This window comes from Convolutriloba macropyga, chromosome 8, assembly GCF_964194025.1.
Source record: "Convolutriloba macropyga chromosome 8, txConMacr16.3, whole genome shotgun sequence".
Classification (NCBI taxonomy): domain Eukaryota; kingdom Metazoa; phylum Xenacoelomorpha; order Acoela; family Convolutidae; genus Convolutriloba; species Convolutriloba macropyga.
Window position 1 is genome coordinate 58,953,908 of NC_134475.1, and position 15,532 is coordinate 58,969,439.

The 15,532-nt window shown below is 36.0% G+C and overlaps 1 protein-coding gene and 33 non-coding genes across 40 annotated transcripts in view; 33 read left to right on the forward strand and 1 right to left on the reverse strand.

Moving 5' to 3' along the window:
- The window catches only part of LOC142344876 (uncharacterized), a 187,936-nt gene that overhangs the window by 16,408 nt on the left and 155,996 nt on the right, over window positions 1–15,532 (reverse strand). The gene's annotated exons all lie outside the window — the stretch shown is intronic.
- Window positions 242–314, forward strand: Trnaf-gaa (transfer RNA phenylalanine (anticodon GAA)). Its single transcript has one exon. It is a non-coding gene; the product is annotated as a tRNA-Phe (tRNA).
- On the forward strand, window positions 689–761 carry Trnaf-gaa (transfer RNA phenylalanine (anticodon GAA)). The gene has a single exon. It is a non-coding gene; the product is annotated as a tRNA-Phe (tRNA).
- Window positions 1,581–1,653, forward strand: Trnaf-gaa (transfer RNA phenylalanine (anticodon GAA)). Its single transcript has one exon. It is a non-coding gene; the product is annotated as a tRNA-Phe (tRNA).
- Window positions 2,026–2,098, forward strand: Trnaf-gaa (transfer RNA phenylalanine (anticodon GAA)). Its single transcript has one exon. It is a non-coding gene; the product is annotated as a tRNA-Phe (tRNA).
- Trnaf-gaa (transfer RNA phenylalanine (anticodon GAA)) lies at window positions 2,473–2,545 on the forward strand. Its single transcript has one exon. It is a non-coding gene; the product is annotated as a tRNA-Phe (tRNA).
- On the forward strand, window positions 2,920–2,992 carry Trnaf-gaa (transfer RNA phenylalanine (anticodon GAA)). The gene has a single exon. It is a non-coding gene; the product is annotated as a tRNA-Phe (tRNA).
- Window positions 3,366–3,438, forward strand: Trnaf-gaa (transfer RNA phenylalanine (anticodon GAA)). Its single transcript has one exon. It is a non-coding gene; the product is annotated as a tRNA-Phe (tRNA).
- On the forward strand, window positions 3,810–3,882 carry Trnaf-gaa (transfer RNA phenylalanine (anticodon GAA)). Its single transcript has one exon. It is a non-coding gene; the product is annotated as a tRNA-Phe (tRNA).
- Trnaf-gaa (transfer RNA phenylalanine (anticodon GAA)) lies at window positions 4,258–4,330 on the forward strand. Its single transcript has one exon. It is a non-coding gene; the product is annotated as a tRNA-Phe (tRNA).
- Window positions 4,702–4,774, forward strand: Trnaf-gaa (transfer RNA phenylalanine (anticodon GAA)). Its single transcript has one exon. It is a non-coding gene; the product is annotated as a tRNA-Phe (tRNA).
- Trnaf-gaa (transfer RNA phenylalanine (anticodon GAA)) lies at window positions 5,147–5,219 on the forward strand. The gene has a single exon. It is a non-coding gene; the product is annotated as a tRNA-Phe (tRNA).
- Window positions 5,594–5,666, forward strand: Trnaf-gaa (transfer RNA phenylalanine (anticodon GAA)). Its single transcript has one exon. It is a non-coding gene; the product is annotated as a tRNA-Phe (tRNA).
- Trnaf-gaa (transfer RNA phenylalanine (anticodon GAA)) lies at window positions 6,041–6,113 on the forward strand. The gene has a single exon. It is a non-coding gene; the product is annotated as a tRNA-Phe (tRNA).
- Trnaf-gaa (transfer RNA phenylalanine (anticodon GAA)) lies at window positions 6,487–6,559 on the forward strand. Its single transcript has one exon. It is a non-coding gene; the product is annotated as a tRNA-Phe (tRNA).
- On the forward strand, window positions 6,932–7,004 carry Trnaf-gaa (transfer RNA phenylalanine (anticodon GAA)). Its single transcript has one exon. It is a non-coding gene; the product is annotated as a tRNA-Phe (tRNA).
- Trnaf-gaa (transfer RNA phenylalanine (anticodon GAA)) lies at window positions 7,380–7,452 on the forward strand. Its single transcript has one exon. It is a non-coding gene; the product is annotated as a tRNA-Phe (tRNA).
- Window positions 7,824–7,896, forward strand: Trnaf-gaa (transfer RNA phenylalanine (anticodon GAA)). Its single transcript has one exon. It is a non-coding gene; the product is annotated as a tRNA-Phe (tRNA).
- On the forward strand, window positions 8,269–8,341 carry Trnaf-gaa (transfer RNA phenylalanine (anticodon GAA)). Its single transcript has one exon. It is a non-coding gene; the product is annotated as a tRNA-Phe (tRNA).
- Window positions 8,714–8,786, forward strand: Trnaf-gaa (transfer RNA phenylalanine (anticodon GAA)). The gene has a single exon. It is a non-coding gene; the product is annotated as a tRNA-Phe (tRNA).
- Trnac-gca (transfer RNA cysteine (anticodon GCA)) lies at window positions 9,161–9,233 on the forward strand. The gene has a single exon. It is a non-coding gene; the product is annotated as a tRNA-Cys (tRNA).
- On the forward strand, window positions 9,608–9,680 carry Trnac-gca (transfer RNA cysteine (anticodon GCA)). Its single transcript has one exon. It is a non-coding gene; the product is annotated as a tRNA-Cys (tRNA).
- On the forward strand, window positions 10,055–10,127 carry Trnaf-gaa (transfer RNA phenylalanine (anticodon GAA)). The gene has a single exon. It is a non-coding gene; the product is annotated as a tRNA-Phe (tRNA).
- Trnaf-gaa (transfer RNA phenylalanine (anticodon GAA)) lies at window positions 10,501–10,573 on the forward strand. Its single transcript has one exon. It is a non-coding gene; the product is annotated as a tRNA-Phe (tRNA).
- Trnaf-gaa (transfer RNA phenylalanine (anticodon GAA)) lies at window positions 10,945–11,017 on the forward strand. The gene has a single exon. It is a non-coding gene; the product is annotated as a tRNA-Phe (tRNA).
- On the forward strand, window positions 11,832–11,904 carry Trnaf-gaa (transfer RNA phenylalanine (anticodon GAA)). The gene has a single exon. It is a non-coding gene; the product is annotated as a tRNA-Phe (tRNA).
- On the forward strand, window positions 12,278–12,350 carry Trnaf-gaa (transfer RNA phenylalanine (anticodon GAA)). The gene has a single exon. It is a non-coding gene; the product is annotated as a tRNA-Phe (tRNA).
- Trnaf-gaa (transfer RNA phenylalanine (anticodon GAA)) lies at window positions 12,724–12,796 on the forward strand. Its single transcript has one exon. It is a non-coding gene; the product is annotated as a tRNA-Phe (tRNA).
- Window positions 13,176–13,248, forward strand: Trnac-gca (transfer RNA cysteine (anticodon GCA)). The gene has a single exon. It is a non-coding gene; the product is annotated as a tRNA-Cys (tRNA).
- Window positions 13,624–13,696, forward strand: Trnac-gca (transfer RNA cysteine (anticodon GCA)). The gene has a single exon. It is a non-coding gene; the product is annotated as a tRNA-Cys (tRNA).
- On the forward strand, window positions 14,072–14,144 carry Trnaf-gaa (transfer RNA phenylalanine (anticodon GAA)). Its single transcript has one exon. It is a non-coding gene; the product is annotated as a tRNA-Phe (tRNA).
- Trnaf-gaa (transfer RNA phenylalanine (anticodon GAA)) lies at window positions 14,527–14,599 on the forward strand. The gene has a single exon. It is a non-coding gene; the product is annotated as a tRNA-Phe (tRNA).
- Trnaf-gaa (transfer RNA phenylalanine (anticodon GAA)) lies at window positions 14,972–15,044 on the forward strand. Its single transcript has one exon. It is a non-coding gene; the product is annotated as a tRNA-Phe (tRNA).
- Trnaf-gaa (transfer RNA phenylalanine (anticodon GAA)) lies at window positions 15,417–15,489 on the forward strand. The gene has a single exon. It is a non-coding gene; the product is annotated as a tRNA-Phe (tRNA).

Below are 15,532 nucleotides of genomic sequence, written 5' to 3' on the forward strand. Positions count from 1 at the left end.
GCATTTTAACTCATGAGAACCTTAATAGTTTATAATTAGGCGCGAAGAGAAATATAAAACGTAGTTAAAAAACGCTTAGTGTGGGTCTGCGCTTGGCACAGAAAATTCCAACAGTGTTATTAAAATCCAGTATAAATATAACTGTGCTTGTTTTTAGTCTTCCATGGGGCTTTATTATGTAGAAGAAAAAAAATTTTGGCAAAAATTGGAAAACCTAAGAAGTCGGTAGTACGTTTCTCAATCCGTGATAGCTCAGTTGGGAGAGCGTTAGACTGAAGATCTAAAAGTCCCTCGTTCGATCCCGGGTCGCGGCAAATTAATTGTTCTAACAACGTTGAATTTTCTTCTCTATTGATCACGATTAAACTACTAAAAAATTTGCAGCTCTTAAACTGCAAAAAATCTGTTATCATAAAAAAACGATAGTTCAAACAAATCTTTGTTCGCATTTTAGCTCATGAGAACTTTAATAGTTTACAATTAGGCGCGAGGAGAAATATAAAACGTAGATAAAAAAAGCTTTGTGTGGTTCTGCGCTTGGCACAATAAATTCCAACAGTGTTATTAAAAACAAATATAAATATAACTTTGCATGTTTTCAGTCTTCCATGGGGCTTTATTATGTAGAAGTAAAAAAATTTTGGCAAAAATTGGAAAACCTATCGGAAGTCGGTAGTTCGTTTCTCAAGCCGTGATAGCTCAGTTGGGAGAGCGTTAGACTGAAGATCTAAAGGTCCCTGGTTCGATCCCGGGTCGCGGCAATTTAATTGTTCTAACAACATTGAGTTTTCTTCTCTATTGATCACGATTAAACTACTAAAAAATTGGCAGCTCCTAAACTGCAAAAAATTTGTTATCATAAAAAAACGACAGTTCAAACGAATTTTGTTTGCATTTTAAATCATGAGAACTTTGATAGTTTACAATTAGGCGCGAAAAAAAATATAGAACGTAGATAAAAAACGCTTCGTGTGGGTCTGCGCTTGGCACAGAAAATTCCAACAGTGTTATTAAATTCCAATATAAATATAACTGTGCTTGTTTTCAGTCTTCCATGGGGCTTTATTATGTACAGGTAAAAAAATTTTGGCAAAAATTGGAAAACCTATCGGAAGTCGGTAGTATGTTTCTCAAGCCGTGATAGCTCAGTTGGGAGAGCGTTAGACTGAAGATATAAAGTCCCTGGTTCGATCCCGGTTCGCGTAAATGTTATTAGTCTAACAACGTTGAGTTTTCTTCTCTATTGATCACGATTATACTTCTAAAACATTTGCTGTTCTTAAACTGCAAAAATTGTGTTATTACAAAAAACCGACAGTTCAAACAAATCTTTGTTCGCATTTTAGCTCATGAGAACTTTAATAGTTTACAATTAGGCGCGAGGAAAAATATAAAACGTAGATAAAAAAAGCTTCGTGTGGTTCTGCGCTTTGCACAAAAAATTCCAACAGTGTTATTAAAAACAAATATAAATATAACTTTGCATGTTTTCAGTCTTCCATGGGGCTTTATTATGTAGAAGTAAAAAATTTTTTGCAAAAATTGAAAAACTTATCGGAAGTCGGTAGTAAGTTTCTCAAGCCGTGATAGCTCAGTTGGGAGAGCGTTAGACTGAAAATCTAAAGGCCCCTGGTTCGATCCCGGGTCGCGGCAATTTAATTGTTCTAACAACGTTGAGTTTTCTTCTCCATTGATCACGATTAAACTACTAAAACATTTGCTGCTCTTAAACTGCAACAAATGTGTTATCATAAAAAAACTACAGTTCAAACATTTTTTGTTCGAATTTTAACTCACGAGAACTTCAATAGTTTACAAATAGGCGCGAGGAGAAATATAAAACGTAGATAAAAAACGCTTCCTGTGGGTCTGCGCTCGCCAGAGAAAACTCCAACAGTGTTATTAAAAACCAATATAAAAATAACTATGCTTGTTTTCAGTCTTCCATGGGGCTTTTTTATGTAGAAGTAAAAATTTTTGGCAAAAATTGGAAAACCTATCGGAAGTCGGTAGTACGTTTCTCAAGCCGTGATAGCTCAGTTGGGAGAGCGTTAGACTGAAGATCTAAAAGTCCCTCGTTCGATCCCGGGTCGCGGCAAATTAATTGTTCTAACAACGTTGAGTTTTCTTCTCTATTGATCACGATTAAACTTCTAAAACATTTGCTGCTGTTAAACTGCAAAAAAAGTGTTATCACAGAAAAACGACAGTTCAAACAAATCTTTGTTGGCATTTTAACTCATGAGAACTTTAATAGTTTACAATTAGGCGCGAGGAGAAATAAAAAACGTAGATAAAAAAAGCTTCGTGTGGTTCTGCGCTTGGCACAAAAAATTCCAACAGTGTTATTAAAAACAAATATAAATATAACTTTGCTTGTTTTCAGTCTTCCATGGGGCTTTATTATGTAGAAGTAAAAAATTTTTGGCGAAAATTGAAAAACCTATCGGAAGTCGGTAGTAAGTTTCTCAAGCCGTGATAGCTCAGTTGGGAGAGCGTTAGACTGAAGATCTAAAGGTCCCTGGTTCGATCCCGGGTCGCGGCAATTTAATTGTTCTAACAACGTTGAGTTCTCTTCTCTATTGATCACGATTAAACTTTTTAAACATTTGCTGTTCTTAAACTGCAAAAAAAGTGTTATCACAAAAAAACGACAGTTCAAACAAATTTTTGTTCGCATCTTAACTCATGAGAACTTCAATAGTTTACAATTAGGCGCGAGGAGAAATATAAAACGTAGATAAAAAACGCTTCCTGTTGGTCTGCGCTTGCCAGAGAAAATTCCAACAGTGTTATTAAAATCCAATAAAAATATAACTGTGTTTGTTTTCAGTCTTCCATGGGGCTTTATTATGTAGAAGTAAAAAATTTTCGGCAAAAATGAAAAAACCCATCGAAAGTCGGTAGTAAGTTTCTCAAGCCGTGATAGCTCAGTTGGGAGAGCGTTAGACTGAAGATCTAAAGGCCCCTGGTTCGATCCCGGGTCAAGGCAATTTAATTGTTCTAAAAACGTTGAGTTTTCTTCTCTATTGATCACGATTAAACTACTAAAACATTTGCTGCTCTTAAACTGCAACAAATTTGTTATCATAAAAAAACGACAGTTCAAACATATTTTTGTTCGCATTTTAACTCATGAAAACTTCAATAGTTTACAATTAGGCGCAAGGAGAAATATAAAACGTAGATAAAAACGTTTCCTGTGGGTCTGGGCTTGCCAGAGAAAATTCCAGCAGTGTTATCAAAATCCAATAAAAATATAACTGTGCTTGTTTTCAGTCTTCCATGGGGCTTTTTTTATGTAGAAGTAAAAATTTTTGGCGAAAATTGGAAAACCCATCGGAAGTCGGTAGTAAGTTTCTCAAGCCGTGATAGCTCAGTTGGGAGAGCGTTAGACTGAAGATCTAAAGGTCCCTGGTTCGATCCCGGGTCGCGGCAATTTAATTGTTCTAACAACGTTGAGTTCTCTTCTCCATTGATCACGATTAAACTTTTAAAACATTTGATGTTCTTAAACTGCAAAAAAAGTGTTATCACAAAAAAACGACAGTTCAAACAAATTTTTCTTCGCATCTTAACTCACGAGAACTTTAATAGTTTACAATTAGGCGCGAGGAGAAGTATAGAACGTAGAAAAAAACGCTTCGTGTGGGTCTGTTCTGGGCAGAGAAAATTCCAACAGTGTTATTAAAATCCAGTATAAAAATAACTTTGCTTGTTTTCAGTCTTCCATGGGGCTTTTCTATGCAGAAGTAAAAATTTTTGGCAAAAATGAAAAGCCCATTGAAATTCGGTAGTAAGTTTCACAAGCCGTGATAGCTCAGTTGGGAGAGCGTTAGACTGAAGATCTAAAGGCCCCTGGTTCAATCCCGGATAGCGGCAATTTAATTGTTCTAACAACGTTGAGTTCTCTTCTCTATTGATCACGATTAAACTTTTTAAACATTTGCTGTTCTTAAACTGCAAAAAAAGTGTGATCACAAAAAAAACGACAGTTCAAACAAATTGTTGTTCGCATCTTAACTCATGAGAACTTCAATAGTTTACAATTAGGCGCGAGGAGAAATATAAAACGTAGATAAAAAACGCTTCCTGTTGGTCTGCGCTTGCCAGAGAAAATTCCAACAGTGTTATTAAAATCCAATAAAAATATAACTGTGTTTGTTTTCAGTCTTCCATGGGGCTTTATTATGTAGAAGTAAAAAATTTTTGGCAAAAATTGGAAAACCCATCGGAAGTCGGTAGTAAGTTTCTCAAGCCGTGATAGCTCAGTTGGGAGAGCGTTAGACTGAAGATCTAAAGGTCCCTGGTTCGATCCCGGGTCGCGGCAATTTAATTGTTCTAACAACGTTGAGTTCTCTTCTCCATTGATCACGATTAAACTTTTAAAACATTTGCTGTTCTTAAACTGCAAAAAAAGTGTTATCACAAAAAAACGACAGTTCAAACAAATTTTTGTTCGCATCTTAACTCACGAGAACTTTAATAGTTTACAATTAGGCGCGAGGAGAAATATAGAACGTAGAAAAAAACGCTTCGTGTGGGTCTGTTCTGGGCAGAGAAAATTCCAACAGTGTTATTAAAATCCAGTATAAAAATAACTTTGCTTGTTTTCAGTCTTCCATGGGGCTTTTCTATGCAGAAGTAAAAATTTTTGGCAAAAATGAAAAGCCCATTGAAAGTCGGTAGTAAGTTTCACAAGCCGTGATAGCTCAGTTGGGAGAGCGTTAGACTGAAGATCTAAAGGCCCCTGGTTCGATCCCGGATAGCGGCAATTTAATTGTTCTAACAACGTTGAGTTCTCTTCTCTATTGATCACGATTAAACTTTTTAAACATTTGCTGTTCTTAAACCGCAAAAAAAGTGTTATCACAAAAAAACGACAGTTCAAACAAATTTTTGTTCGCATCTTAACTCATGAGAACTTCAATAGTTTACAATTAGGCGCGAGGAGAAATATGAAACGTAGATAAAAAACGCTTCCTGTTGGTCTGCGCTTGCCAGAGAAAAGTCCAACAGTGTTATTAAAATCCAATAAAAATATAACTGTGTTTGTTTTCAGTCTTCCATGGGGCTTTATTATGTAGAAGTAAAAATGTTCGGCAAAAATGAAAAACCCATCGAAAGGCGGTAGTAAGTTTCCCAAGCCGTGATAGCTCAGTTGGGAGAGCGTTAGACTGAAGATCTAAAGGCCCCTGGTTGGATCCCGGGTCGCGGCAATTTAATTGTTCTAAAAACGTTGAGTTTTCTTCTCTATTGATCACGATTAAACTTTTTAAACATTTGCTGTTCTTAAACTGCAAAAAAAGTGTTATCACAAAAAAACGACAGTTCAAACAAATTTTTGTTCGCATCTTAACTCATGAGAACTTCAATAGTTTACAATTAGGCGCGAGGAGAAATATAAAACGTAGATAAAAAAAGCTTCGTGTGGTTCTGCGCTTGGCACAAAAAATTCCAACAGTGTTATTAAAAACAAATATAAATATAACTTTGCTTGTTTTCAGTCTTCCATGGGGCTTTATTATGTAGAAGTAAAAAATTTTTGGCGAAAATTGAAAAACCTATCGGAAGTCGGTAGTAAGTTTCTCAAGCCGTGATAGCTCAGTTGGGAGAGCGTTAGACTGAAGATCTAAAGGTCCCTGGTTCGATCCCGGGTCGCGGCAATTTAATTGTTCTAACAACGTTGAGTTCTCTTCTCTATTGATCACGATTAAACTTTTTAAACATTTGCTGTTCTTAAACTGCAAAAAAAGTGTTATCACAAAAAAACGACAGTTCAAACAAATTTTTGTTCGCATCTTAACTCATGAGAACTTCAATAGTTTACAATTAGGCGCGAGGAGAAATATAAAACGTAGATAAAAAACGCTTCCTGTTGGTCTGCGCTTGCCAGAGAAAATTCCAACAGTGTTATTAAAATCCAATAAAAATATAACTGTGTTTGTTTTCAGTCTTCCATGGGGCTTTATTATGTAGAAGTAAAAAATTTTCGGCAAAAATGAAAAAACCCATCGAAAGTCGGTAGTAAGTTTCTCAAGCCGTGATAGCTCAGTTGGGAGAGCGTTAGACTGAAGATCTAAAGGCCCCTGGTGCGATCCCGGGTCAAGGCAATTTAATTGTTCTAAAAACGTTGAGTTTTCTTCTCTATTGATCACGATTAAACTACTAAAACATTTGCTGCTCTTAAACTGCAACAAATTTGTTATCATAAAAAAACGACAGTTCAAACATATTTTTGTTCGCATTTTAACTCATGAAAACTTCAATAGTTTACAATTAGGCGCAAGGAGAAATATAAAACGTAGATAAAAACGTTTCCTGTGGGTCTGGGCTTGCCAGAGAAAATTCCAGCAGTGTTATTAAAATCCAAAAAAAATATAACTGTGCTTGTTTTCAGTCTTCCATGGGGCTTTTTTTATGTAGAAGTAAAAATTTTTGGCAAAAATTGGAAAACCCATCGGAAGTCGGTAGTAAGTTTCTCAAGCCGTGATAGCTCAGTTGGGAGAGCGTTAGACTGAAGATCTAAAGGTCCCTGGTTCGATCCCGGGTCGCGGTAATTTAATTGTTCTAACAACGTTGAGTTCTCTTCTCCATTGATCACGATTAAACTTTTAAAACATTTGCTGTTCTTAAACTGCAAAAAAAGTGTTATCACAAAAAAAACGACAGTTCAAACAAATTTTTCTTCGCATCTTAACTCACGAGAACTTTAATAGTTTACAATTAGGCGCGAGGAGAAGTATAGAACGTAGAAAAAAACGCTTTGTGTGGGTCTGTTCTGGGCAGAGAAAATTCCAACAGTGTTATTAAAATCCAGTATAAAAATAACTTTGCTTGTTTTCAGTCTTCCATGGGGCTTTTCTATGCAGAAGTAAAAATTTTTGGCAAAAATGAAAAGCCCATTGAAATTCGGTAGTAAGTTTCACAAGCCGTGATAGCTCAGTTGGGAGAGCGTTAGACTGAAGATCTAAAGGCCCCTGGTTCGATCCCGGATAGCGGCAATTTAATTGTTCTAACAACGTTGAGTTCTCTTCTCTATTGATCACGATTAAACTTTTTAAACATTTGCTGTTCTTAAACTGCAAAAAAAGTGTGATCACAAAAAAAACGACAGTTCAAACAAATTGTTGTTCGCATCTTAACTCATGAGAACTTCAATAGTTTACAATTAGGCGCGAGGAGAAATATAAAACGTAGATAAAAAACGCTTCCTGTTGGTCTGCGCTTGCCAGAGAAAATTCCAACAGTGTTATTAAAATCCAATAAAAATATAACTGTGTTTGTTTTCAGTCTTCCATGGGGCTTTATTATGTAGAAGTAAAAAATTTTTGGCAATAATTGGAAAACCCATCGGAAGTCGGTATTAAGTTTCTCAAGCCGTGATAGCTCAGTTGGGAGAGCGTTAGACTGAAGATCTAAAGGTCCCTGGTTCGATCCCGGGTCGCGGCAATTTAATTGTTCTAACAACGTTGAGTTCTCTTCTCCATTGATCACGATTAAACTTTTAAAACATTTGCTGTTCTTAAACTGCAAAAAAAGTGTTATCACAAAAAACGACAGTTCAAACAAATTTTTGTTCGCATCTTAACTCACGAGAACTTTAATAGTTTACAATTAGGCGCGAGGAGAAATATAGAACGTAGAAAAAAAAAGCTTCGTGTCGGTCTGTTCTGGGCAGAGAAAATTCCAAGAGTGTTATTAAAATCCAATATAAAAATAACTTTGCTTGTTTTCAGTCTTCCATGGGGCTTTTCTATGCAGAAGTAAAAATTTTTGGCAAAAATGAAAAGCCCATTGAAAGTCGGTAGTAAGTTTCACAAGCCGTGATAGCTCAGTTGGGAGAGCGTTAGACTGAAGATCTAAAGGCCCCTGGTTCGATCCCGGATAGCGGCAATTTAATTGTTCTAACAACGTTGAGTTCTCTTCTCTATTGATCACGATTAAACTTTTTAAACATTTGCTGTTCTTAAACTGCAAAAAAAGTGTTATCACAAAAAAACGACAGTTCAAACAAATTTTTGTTCGAATCTTAACTCATGAGAACTTCAATAGTTTACAATTAGGCGCGAGGAGAAATATGAAACGTAGATAAAAAACGCTTCCTGTTGGTCTGCGCTTGCCAGAGAAAATTCCAACAGTGTTATTAAAATCCAATAAAAATATAACTGTGTTTGTTTTCAGTCTTCCATGGGGCTTTATTATGTAGAAGTAAAAATTTTCGGCAAAAATGAAAAACCCATCGAAAGTCGGTAGTAAGTTTCCCAAGCCGTGATAGCTCAGTTGGGAGAGCGTTAGACTGAAGATCTAAAGACCCCTGGTTCGATCCCGGGTCGCGGCAATTTAATTGTTCTAAAAACGTTGAGTTTTCTTCTCTATTGATCACGATTAAACTACTAAAACATTTGCTGCTCTTAAACTGCAACAAATGTGTTATCATAAAAAAACGACAGTTCAAACATATTTTTGTTCGCAGTTTAACTCATGAGAACTTCAATAGTTTACAATTAGGCGCAAGGAGAAATATAAAACGTAGATAAAAACGCTTCCTGTGGGTCTGGGCTTGCCAGAGAAAATTCCAGCAGTGTTATTAAAATCCAATAAAAATATAACTGTGCTTGTTTTCAGTCTTCCATGGGGCTTTTTTATGTAGAAGTAAAAATTTTTGGCAAAAATTGGAAAACCCATCGGAAGTCGGTAGTAAGTTTCTCACGCCGTGATAGCTCAGTTGGGAGAGCGTTAGACTGAAGATCTAAAGGTCCCTGGTTCGATCCCGGGTCGCGGTAATTTAATTGTTCTAACAACGTTGAGTTCTCTTCTCCATTTATCACGATTAAACTTTTAAAACATTTGCTGTTCTTAAGCTGCAAAAAAAGTGTTATCACAAAAAAACGACTGTTCAAAAAAATTTTTGTTCGCATTTTAACTCATGAGAACTTTAATAGTTAACAATTAGGCGCGAGGAGAAATATAAAACGTAGATAACAAACGCCTCGTGTGGGTCTGCGCTTGGCACAGAAAATTCCAACAGTGTTTTTAAAATCCAATATAAATATAACTGTGCTTGTTTTCAGTCTTCCATGGGGCTTTAATATGTAGAAGGAAAAAATGTTGGGCAAAAATTCAAAAACCTATCGGAAGTTGGTAGTACGTTTCTCAAGCCGTGATAGCTGAGTTGGGAGAGCGTTAGACTGCAGATCTAAAGGTCCCTGGTTCGATCCCCGGTCGCGGAAATTTTATTGTTCTAAAAACATTGAGTTTTCTTCTCTATTGATCACGATTAAACTACTAAAACATTTGCAGCTCCTAAACTGCAAAAAATGTGTTATCACAAAAAAACGACAGTTCAAACAAATTTTTGTTCGCATTTTAATTCATGAGAACTTTAATAGTTTACAATTAGGCGCGAGGAGAAATATAAAAAGTAGTTAAAAAACGCTTCGTGTGGGTCTGCGCTTGGCACAAAAAATTCCAACAGTGTTATTAAAATCCAATATAAATATAACTGTGCATGTTTTCAGTCTTCCATGGGGCTTTATTATGTAGAAGTAAAAAATTTTTGGCGAAAATTGAAAAACCTATCGGAAGTTGGTAGTACGTTTCTCAAGCCGTGATAGCTGAGTTGGGAGAGCGTTAGACTGCAGATCTAAAGGTCCCTGGTTCGATCCCCGGTCGCGGAAATTTTATTGTTCTAAAAACATTGAGTTTTCTTCTCTATTGATCACGATTAAACTACTAAAACATTTGCAGCTCCTAAACTGCAAAAAATGTGTTATCACAAAAAAACGACAGTTCAAACAAATTTTTGTTCGCATTTTAATTCATGAGAACTTTAATAGTTTACAATTAGGCGCGAGGAGAAATATAAAAAGTAGTTAAAAAACGCTTCGTGTGGGTCTGCGCTTGGCACAAAAAATTCCAACAGTGTTATTAAAATCCAATATAAATATAACTGTGCTTGTTTTCAGTCTTCCATGGGGCTTTATTATGTAGAAGTAAAAAATTTTTGGCAAAAATTGGAAAACCTGTCGGAAGTCGGTAGTAAGTTTCTCAAGCCGTGATAGCTCAGTTGGGAGAGCGTTAGACTGAAGATCTAAAGGTCCCTGGTTCGATCCCGGGTCGCGGCAATTTAAATGTTCTAACAACGTTGAGTTTTCTTCTCTATTGATCACGATTAAACTACTAAAACATTTGCTGCTCTTAAACTGCAACAAATGTGTTTTCATTAAAAAAACGACAGTTCAAACATATTTTGTTCGCATTTTAACTCATGAGATCTTCAATAGTTTACAATTAGGCGCGAGGAGAAATATAAAACGTAGATAAAAAACGCTTCCTGTGGTTCTGCGCTTGCCAGAGAAAATTCCAACAGTGTTATTAAAATCCAAAATAAATATAACTGTGCTTGTTTTCAGTCTTCCATGGGGCTTTATTATGTAGAAGTAAAAAATTTTTGGCAAAAATTGGAAAACCCTTCGGAAGTCGGTAGTAATTTCCCAAGCCGTGATAGCTCAGTTGGGAGAGCGTTAGACTGAAGATCTAAAGATCCCTGGTTCGATCCCGGGTCGCGGCAATTTAAATGTTCTAAAAACGTTGAGTTTTCTTCTCTATTGATCACGATTAAACTACTAAAACATTTGCTGCTCTTAAACTGCAACAAATGTGTTTTCATAAAAAAACGACAGTTCAAACATAGTTTTGTTCGCATTTTAACTCATGAGATCTTCAATAGTTTACAATTAGGCGCGAGGAGAATTATAAAACGTAGATAAAAAACGCTTCCTGGGGTTCTGCGCTTGCCAGAGAAAATTCCAAGTGTTATTAAAATCCAATATAAATATAACTGTGCTTGTTTTCAGTCTTCCATGGGGCTTTATTATGTAGAAGTAAAAAATTTTTGGCAAAAATTGGAAAACCCTTTGGAAGTCGGTAGTAATTTCTCAAGCCGTGATAGCTCAGTTGGGAGAGCGTTAGACTGAAGATCTAAAGGTCCCTGGTTCAATCCCGGGTCGCAGCAATTTAATTGTTCTAACAACGTTGAATTTTCTTCTCTATTGATCACGATTAAACTTTTAAAACATTTGCTGTTCTTAAGCTGCAAAAAAAGTGTTATCACAAAAAAACGACAGTTCAAACAAATTTTTGTTCGCATCTTAACTCATGAGAACTTTAAAAAATTACAATTAGGCGCGAGGAGAAATATAAAACGTACATAAAAAACGCTTCGTGTGGGTCTGTTCTTGGCAGAGAAAAATCCAACAGTGTTATTAAAATCCAATATAAAAATAATTATGCTTGTTTTCAGTCTTCCATGGGGTTTTTTATGTAGAAGTAAAAATTTTTGGCAAAAACGAAAAACCCATCGAAAGTCGGTAGTAAGTTTCTCAAGACGTGATAGCTCAGTTGGGAGAGGGTTAGACTGAGATCTAAAGGCCCCTGGTTCGATTCCGGATAGCGGCAATTTAATTGTTCTAACAACGTTGAGTTTTCTTTATTGATCATGATTGAATTTCTAAAATATTTGCTGTTCTTAAACTGCAAAAAAAAGTGTTATCACAAAAAAACGACAGTTCAAAAAAATTTTCTATCGCATTTTAACTCATGAGAACTTTAATAGTTCACAATTAGGCGCGAGGAGAAATATAAAACGTAGAAAAAAACGCTTCGTGTGGGTCTGTTCTTGGCAGAGAAAATTCCAACAGTGTTATTAAAATCCAATATAAAATTAACTGTGCTTGTTTTCAGTCTTCCATGGGGCTTTATTATGTAGAAGTAAAAAATTTTCGGCAAAAATTGGAAAACCTATCGGAAGTCGGTAATAAGTTTCTCAAGCTGTGATAGCTCAGTTGGGAGAGCGTTAGACTGAAGATCTAAAGGTCACTGGTTCGATCCCGGGTCGCGGCAATTTAATTGTTCTAAAAAGGTTGAGTTTTCTTCTCTATTGATCACGATTAAACTACTAAAACATTTGCTGCTCTTAAACTGCAACAAATGTGTTATCATAAAAAAAACGACAGTTCAAACATATTTTTGTTCGCAGTTTAACTCATGAGAACTTCAATAGTTTACAATTAGGCGCAAGGAGAAATATAAAACGTAGATAAAAACGCTTCGTGTGGGTCTGCGCTTGGCACAAAAAATTCCAACAGTGTTATTAAAATCCAATATAAATATAACTGTGCTTGTTTTCAGTCTTCCATGGGGCTTTTTTATGTAGAAGTAAAAATTTTTGGCAAAAATTGGAAAACCCATCGGAAGTCGGTAGTAAGCTTCTCAAGCCGTGATAGCTCAGTTGGGAGAGCGTTAGACTGAAGATCTAAAGGTCCCTGGTTCGCTCCCGGGTCGCGGCAATTTAATTGTTCTAACAACGTGGAGTTCTCTTCTCTATTGATCACGATTAAACTTTTAAAACATTTGCTGTTCTTAAACTGCAAAAAAAAGTGTTATCACAAAAAAACGACAGTTCAAACAAATTTTTGTTCGCATCTTAACTCACGAGAACTTTAATAGTTTACAATTAGGCGCGAGGAGAAATATAGAACGTAGAAAAAAAAAGCTTCGTGTCGGTCTGTTCTGGGCAGAGAAAATTCCAAGAGTGTTATTAAAATCCAATATAAAAATAACTTTGCTTGTTTTCAGTCTTCCATGGGGCTTTTCTATGCAGAAGCAAAAATTTTTGGCAAAAAATAAAAGCCCATTGAAAGTCAGTAGTAAGTTTCACAAGCCGTGATAGCTCAGTTGGGAGAGCGTTAGACTGAAGATCTAAAGGCCCCTGGTTCGATCCCGGATAGCGGCAATTTAATTGTTCTAACAACGTTGAGTTTTCTTTTTTGATCATGATTGAACTTCTAAAACATTTGCTGTTCTTAAACTGCAAAAAGAGCAAAAAGAGTGTTATCACAAAAAAACGACTGTTCAAAAATTTTTTTTTCGCATTTTAACTCATGAGAACTTTAATAGTTAACAATTTGGCGCGAGGAGAAATATAAAACGTAGATAAAAAACGCCTCGTGTGGGTCTGCGCTTGGCACAGAAAATTCCAACAGTGTTATTAAAATCCAATATAAATATAACTGTGCTTGTTTTCAGTCTTCCATGGGGCTTTATTATGTAGAAGGAAAACATTTTGGGCAAAAATTCGAAAAGCTATCGGAAGTTGGTAGTACGTTTCGCAGGCCGTGATAGCTCAGTTGGGTGAGCGTTAGACTGCAGATCTAAAGGTCCCTGGTTCGATCCCCGGTCGCGGAAATTTTATTGTTCTAAAAACATTGAGTTTTCTTCTCTATTGATCACGATTAAACTACTAAAACATTTGCAGCTCCTAAACTGCAAAAAATGTGTTATCACAAAAAAACGACAGTTCAAACAAATTTTTGTTCGCATTTTAACTCATGAGAACTTTAATAGTTAACAATTAGGCGCGAGGAGAAATATAAAACGTAGATAAAAAAACGCCTCGTGTGGGTCTGCGCTTGGCACAGAAAATTCTAACAGTGTTATTAAAATCCAATATAAATATAACTGTGCTTGTTTTCCGTCTTCCATGGGGCTTTATTATGTAGAAGTAAAAAATTTTTGGCAAAAATTGGAAAACCTGTCGGAAGTTGGTAGTAAGTTTCTCAAGCCGTGATAGCTCAGTTGGGTGAGCGTTAGACTGCAGATCTAAAGGTCCCTGGTTCGATCCCCGGTCGCGGAAATTTTATTGTTCTAAAAACATTGAGTTTTCTTCTCTATTGATCACGATTAAACTACTAAAACATTTGCAGCTCCTAAACTGCAAAAAATGTGTTATCACAAAAAAACGACAGTTCAAACAAATTTTTGTTCGCATTTTAACTCATGAGAACTTTAATAGTTAACAATTAGGCGCGAGGAGAAATATAAAACGTAGATAAAAAAACGCCTCGTGTGGGTCTGCGCTTGGCACAGAAAATTCTAACAGTGTTATTAAAATCCAATATAAATATAACTGTGCTTGTTTTCCGTCTTCCATGGGGCTTTATTATGTAGAAGTAAAAAATTTTTGGCAAAAATTGGAAAACCTGTCGGAAGTTGGTAGTAAGTTTCTCAAGCCGTGATAGCTCAGTTGGGAGAGCGTTAGACTGAAGATCTAAAGGTCCCTGGTTCGATCCCTGGTCGCGGCAATTTAAATGTTCTAACAATGTTAACAATGTTGAGTTTTCTTCTCTATTGATCACGATTAAACTACTAAAACATTTGCTGCTCTTAAACTGCAACAAATGTGTTTTCATTAAAAAAACGACAGTTCAAACATATTTTGTTCGCATTTTAACTCATGAGATCTTCAATAGTTTACAATTAGGCCCAAGGAGAAATATAAAACGTAGATAAAAAACGCTTCCTGTGGTTCTGCGCTTGCCAGAGAAAATTCCAACAGTGTTATTAAAATCCAAAATAAATATAACTGTGCTTGTTTTCAGTCTTCCATGGGGCTTTATTATGTAGAAGTAAAAAATTTTTGGCAAAAATTGGAAAACCCTTCGGAAGTCGGTAGTAATTTCTCAAGCCGTGATAGCTCAGTTGGGAGAGCGTTAGACTGAAGATCTAAAGATCCCTGGTTCGATCCCGGGTCGCGGCAATTTAAATGTTCTAACAACGTTGAGTTTTCTTCTCTATTGATCACGATTAAACTACTAAAACATTTGCTGCTCTTAAACTGCAACAAATGTGTTTTTATTAAAAAAACGACATTTCAAACGAATTTTGTTTGCATTTTAACTCATGAGAACTTTGATAGTTTACAATTAGGCGCGAAAAGAAATATAGAACGTAGATAAAAAACGCTTCCTATGGTTCTGCGCTTGCCAGAGAAAATTCCAACAGTGTTATTAAAATCCAATATAAATATAACTGTGCTTGTTTTCAGTCTTCCATGGGGCTTTATTATGTAGAAGTAAAAAATTTTGGCAAAAATTGGAAAACCCTTCGGAAGTCGGTAGTAATTTCTCAAACCGTGATAGCTCAGTTGGGAGAGCGTTAGACTGAAGATCTAAAGGTCCCTGGTTCGATCCCGGGTCGCGGCAATTTAAATGTTCTAACAACGTTGAGTTTTCTTCTCTATTGATCACGATTAAACTACTAAAACATTTGCTGCTCTTAAACTGCAACAAATGTGTTTTCATAAAAAAAACGACAGTTCAAACATAGTTTTGTTCGCATTTCAACTCATGAGATCTTCAATAGTTTACAATTAGGCGCGAGGAGAAATATAAAACGTAGATAAAAAACGCTTCCTGTGGTTCTTCGCTTGCCAGAGAAAATTCCAAGTGTTATTAAAATCCAATATAAATATAACTGTGCTTGTTTTCAGTCTTCCACGGGGCTTTATTATGTAGAAGTAAAAAATTTTTGGCAAAAATTGGAAAACCCTTTGGAAGTCGGTAGTAATTTCTCAAGCCGTGATAGCTCAGTTGGGAGAGCGTTAGACTGAAGATCTAAAGGTCCCTGGTTCAATCCCGGGTCGCGGCAATTTAATTGTTCTAACAACGTTGAGTTTTCTTCTCTATTGATC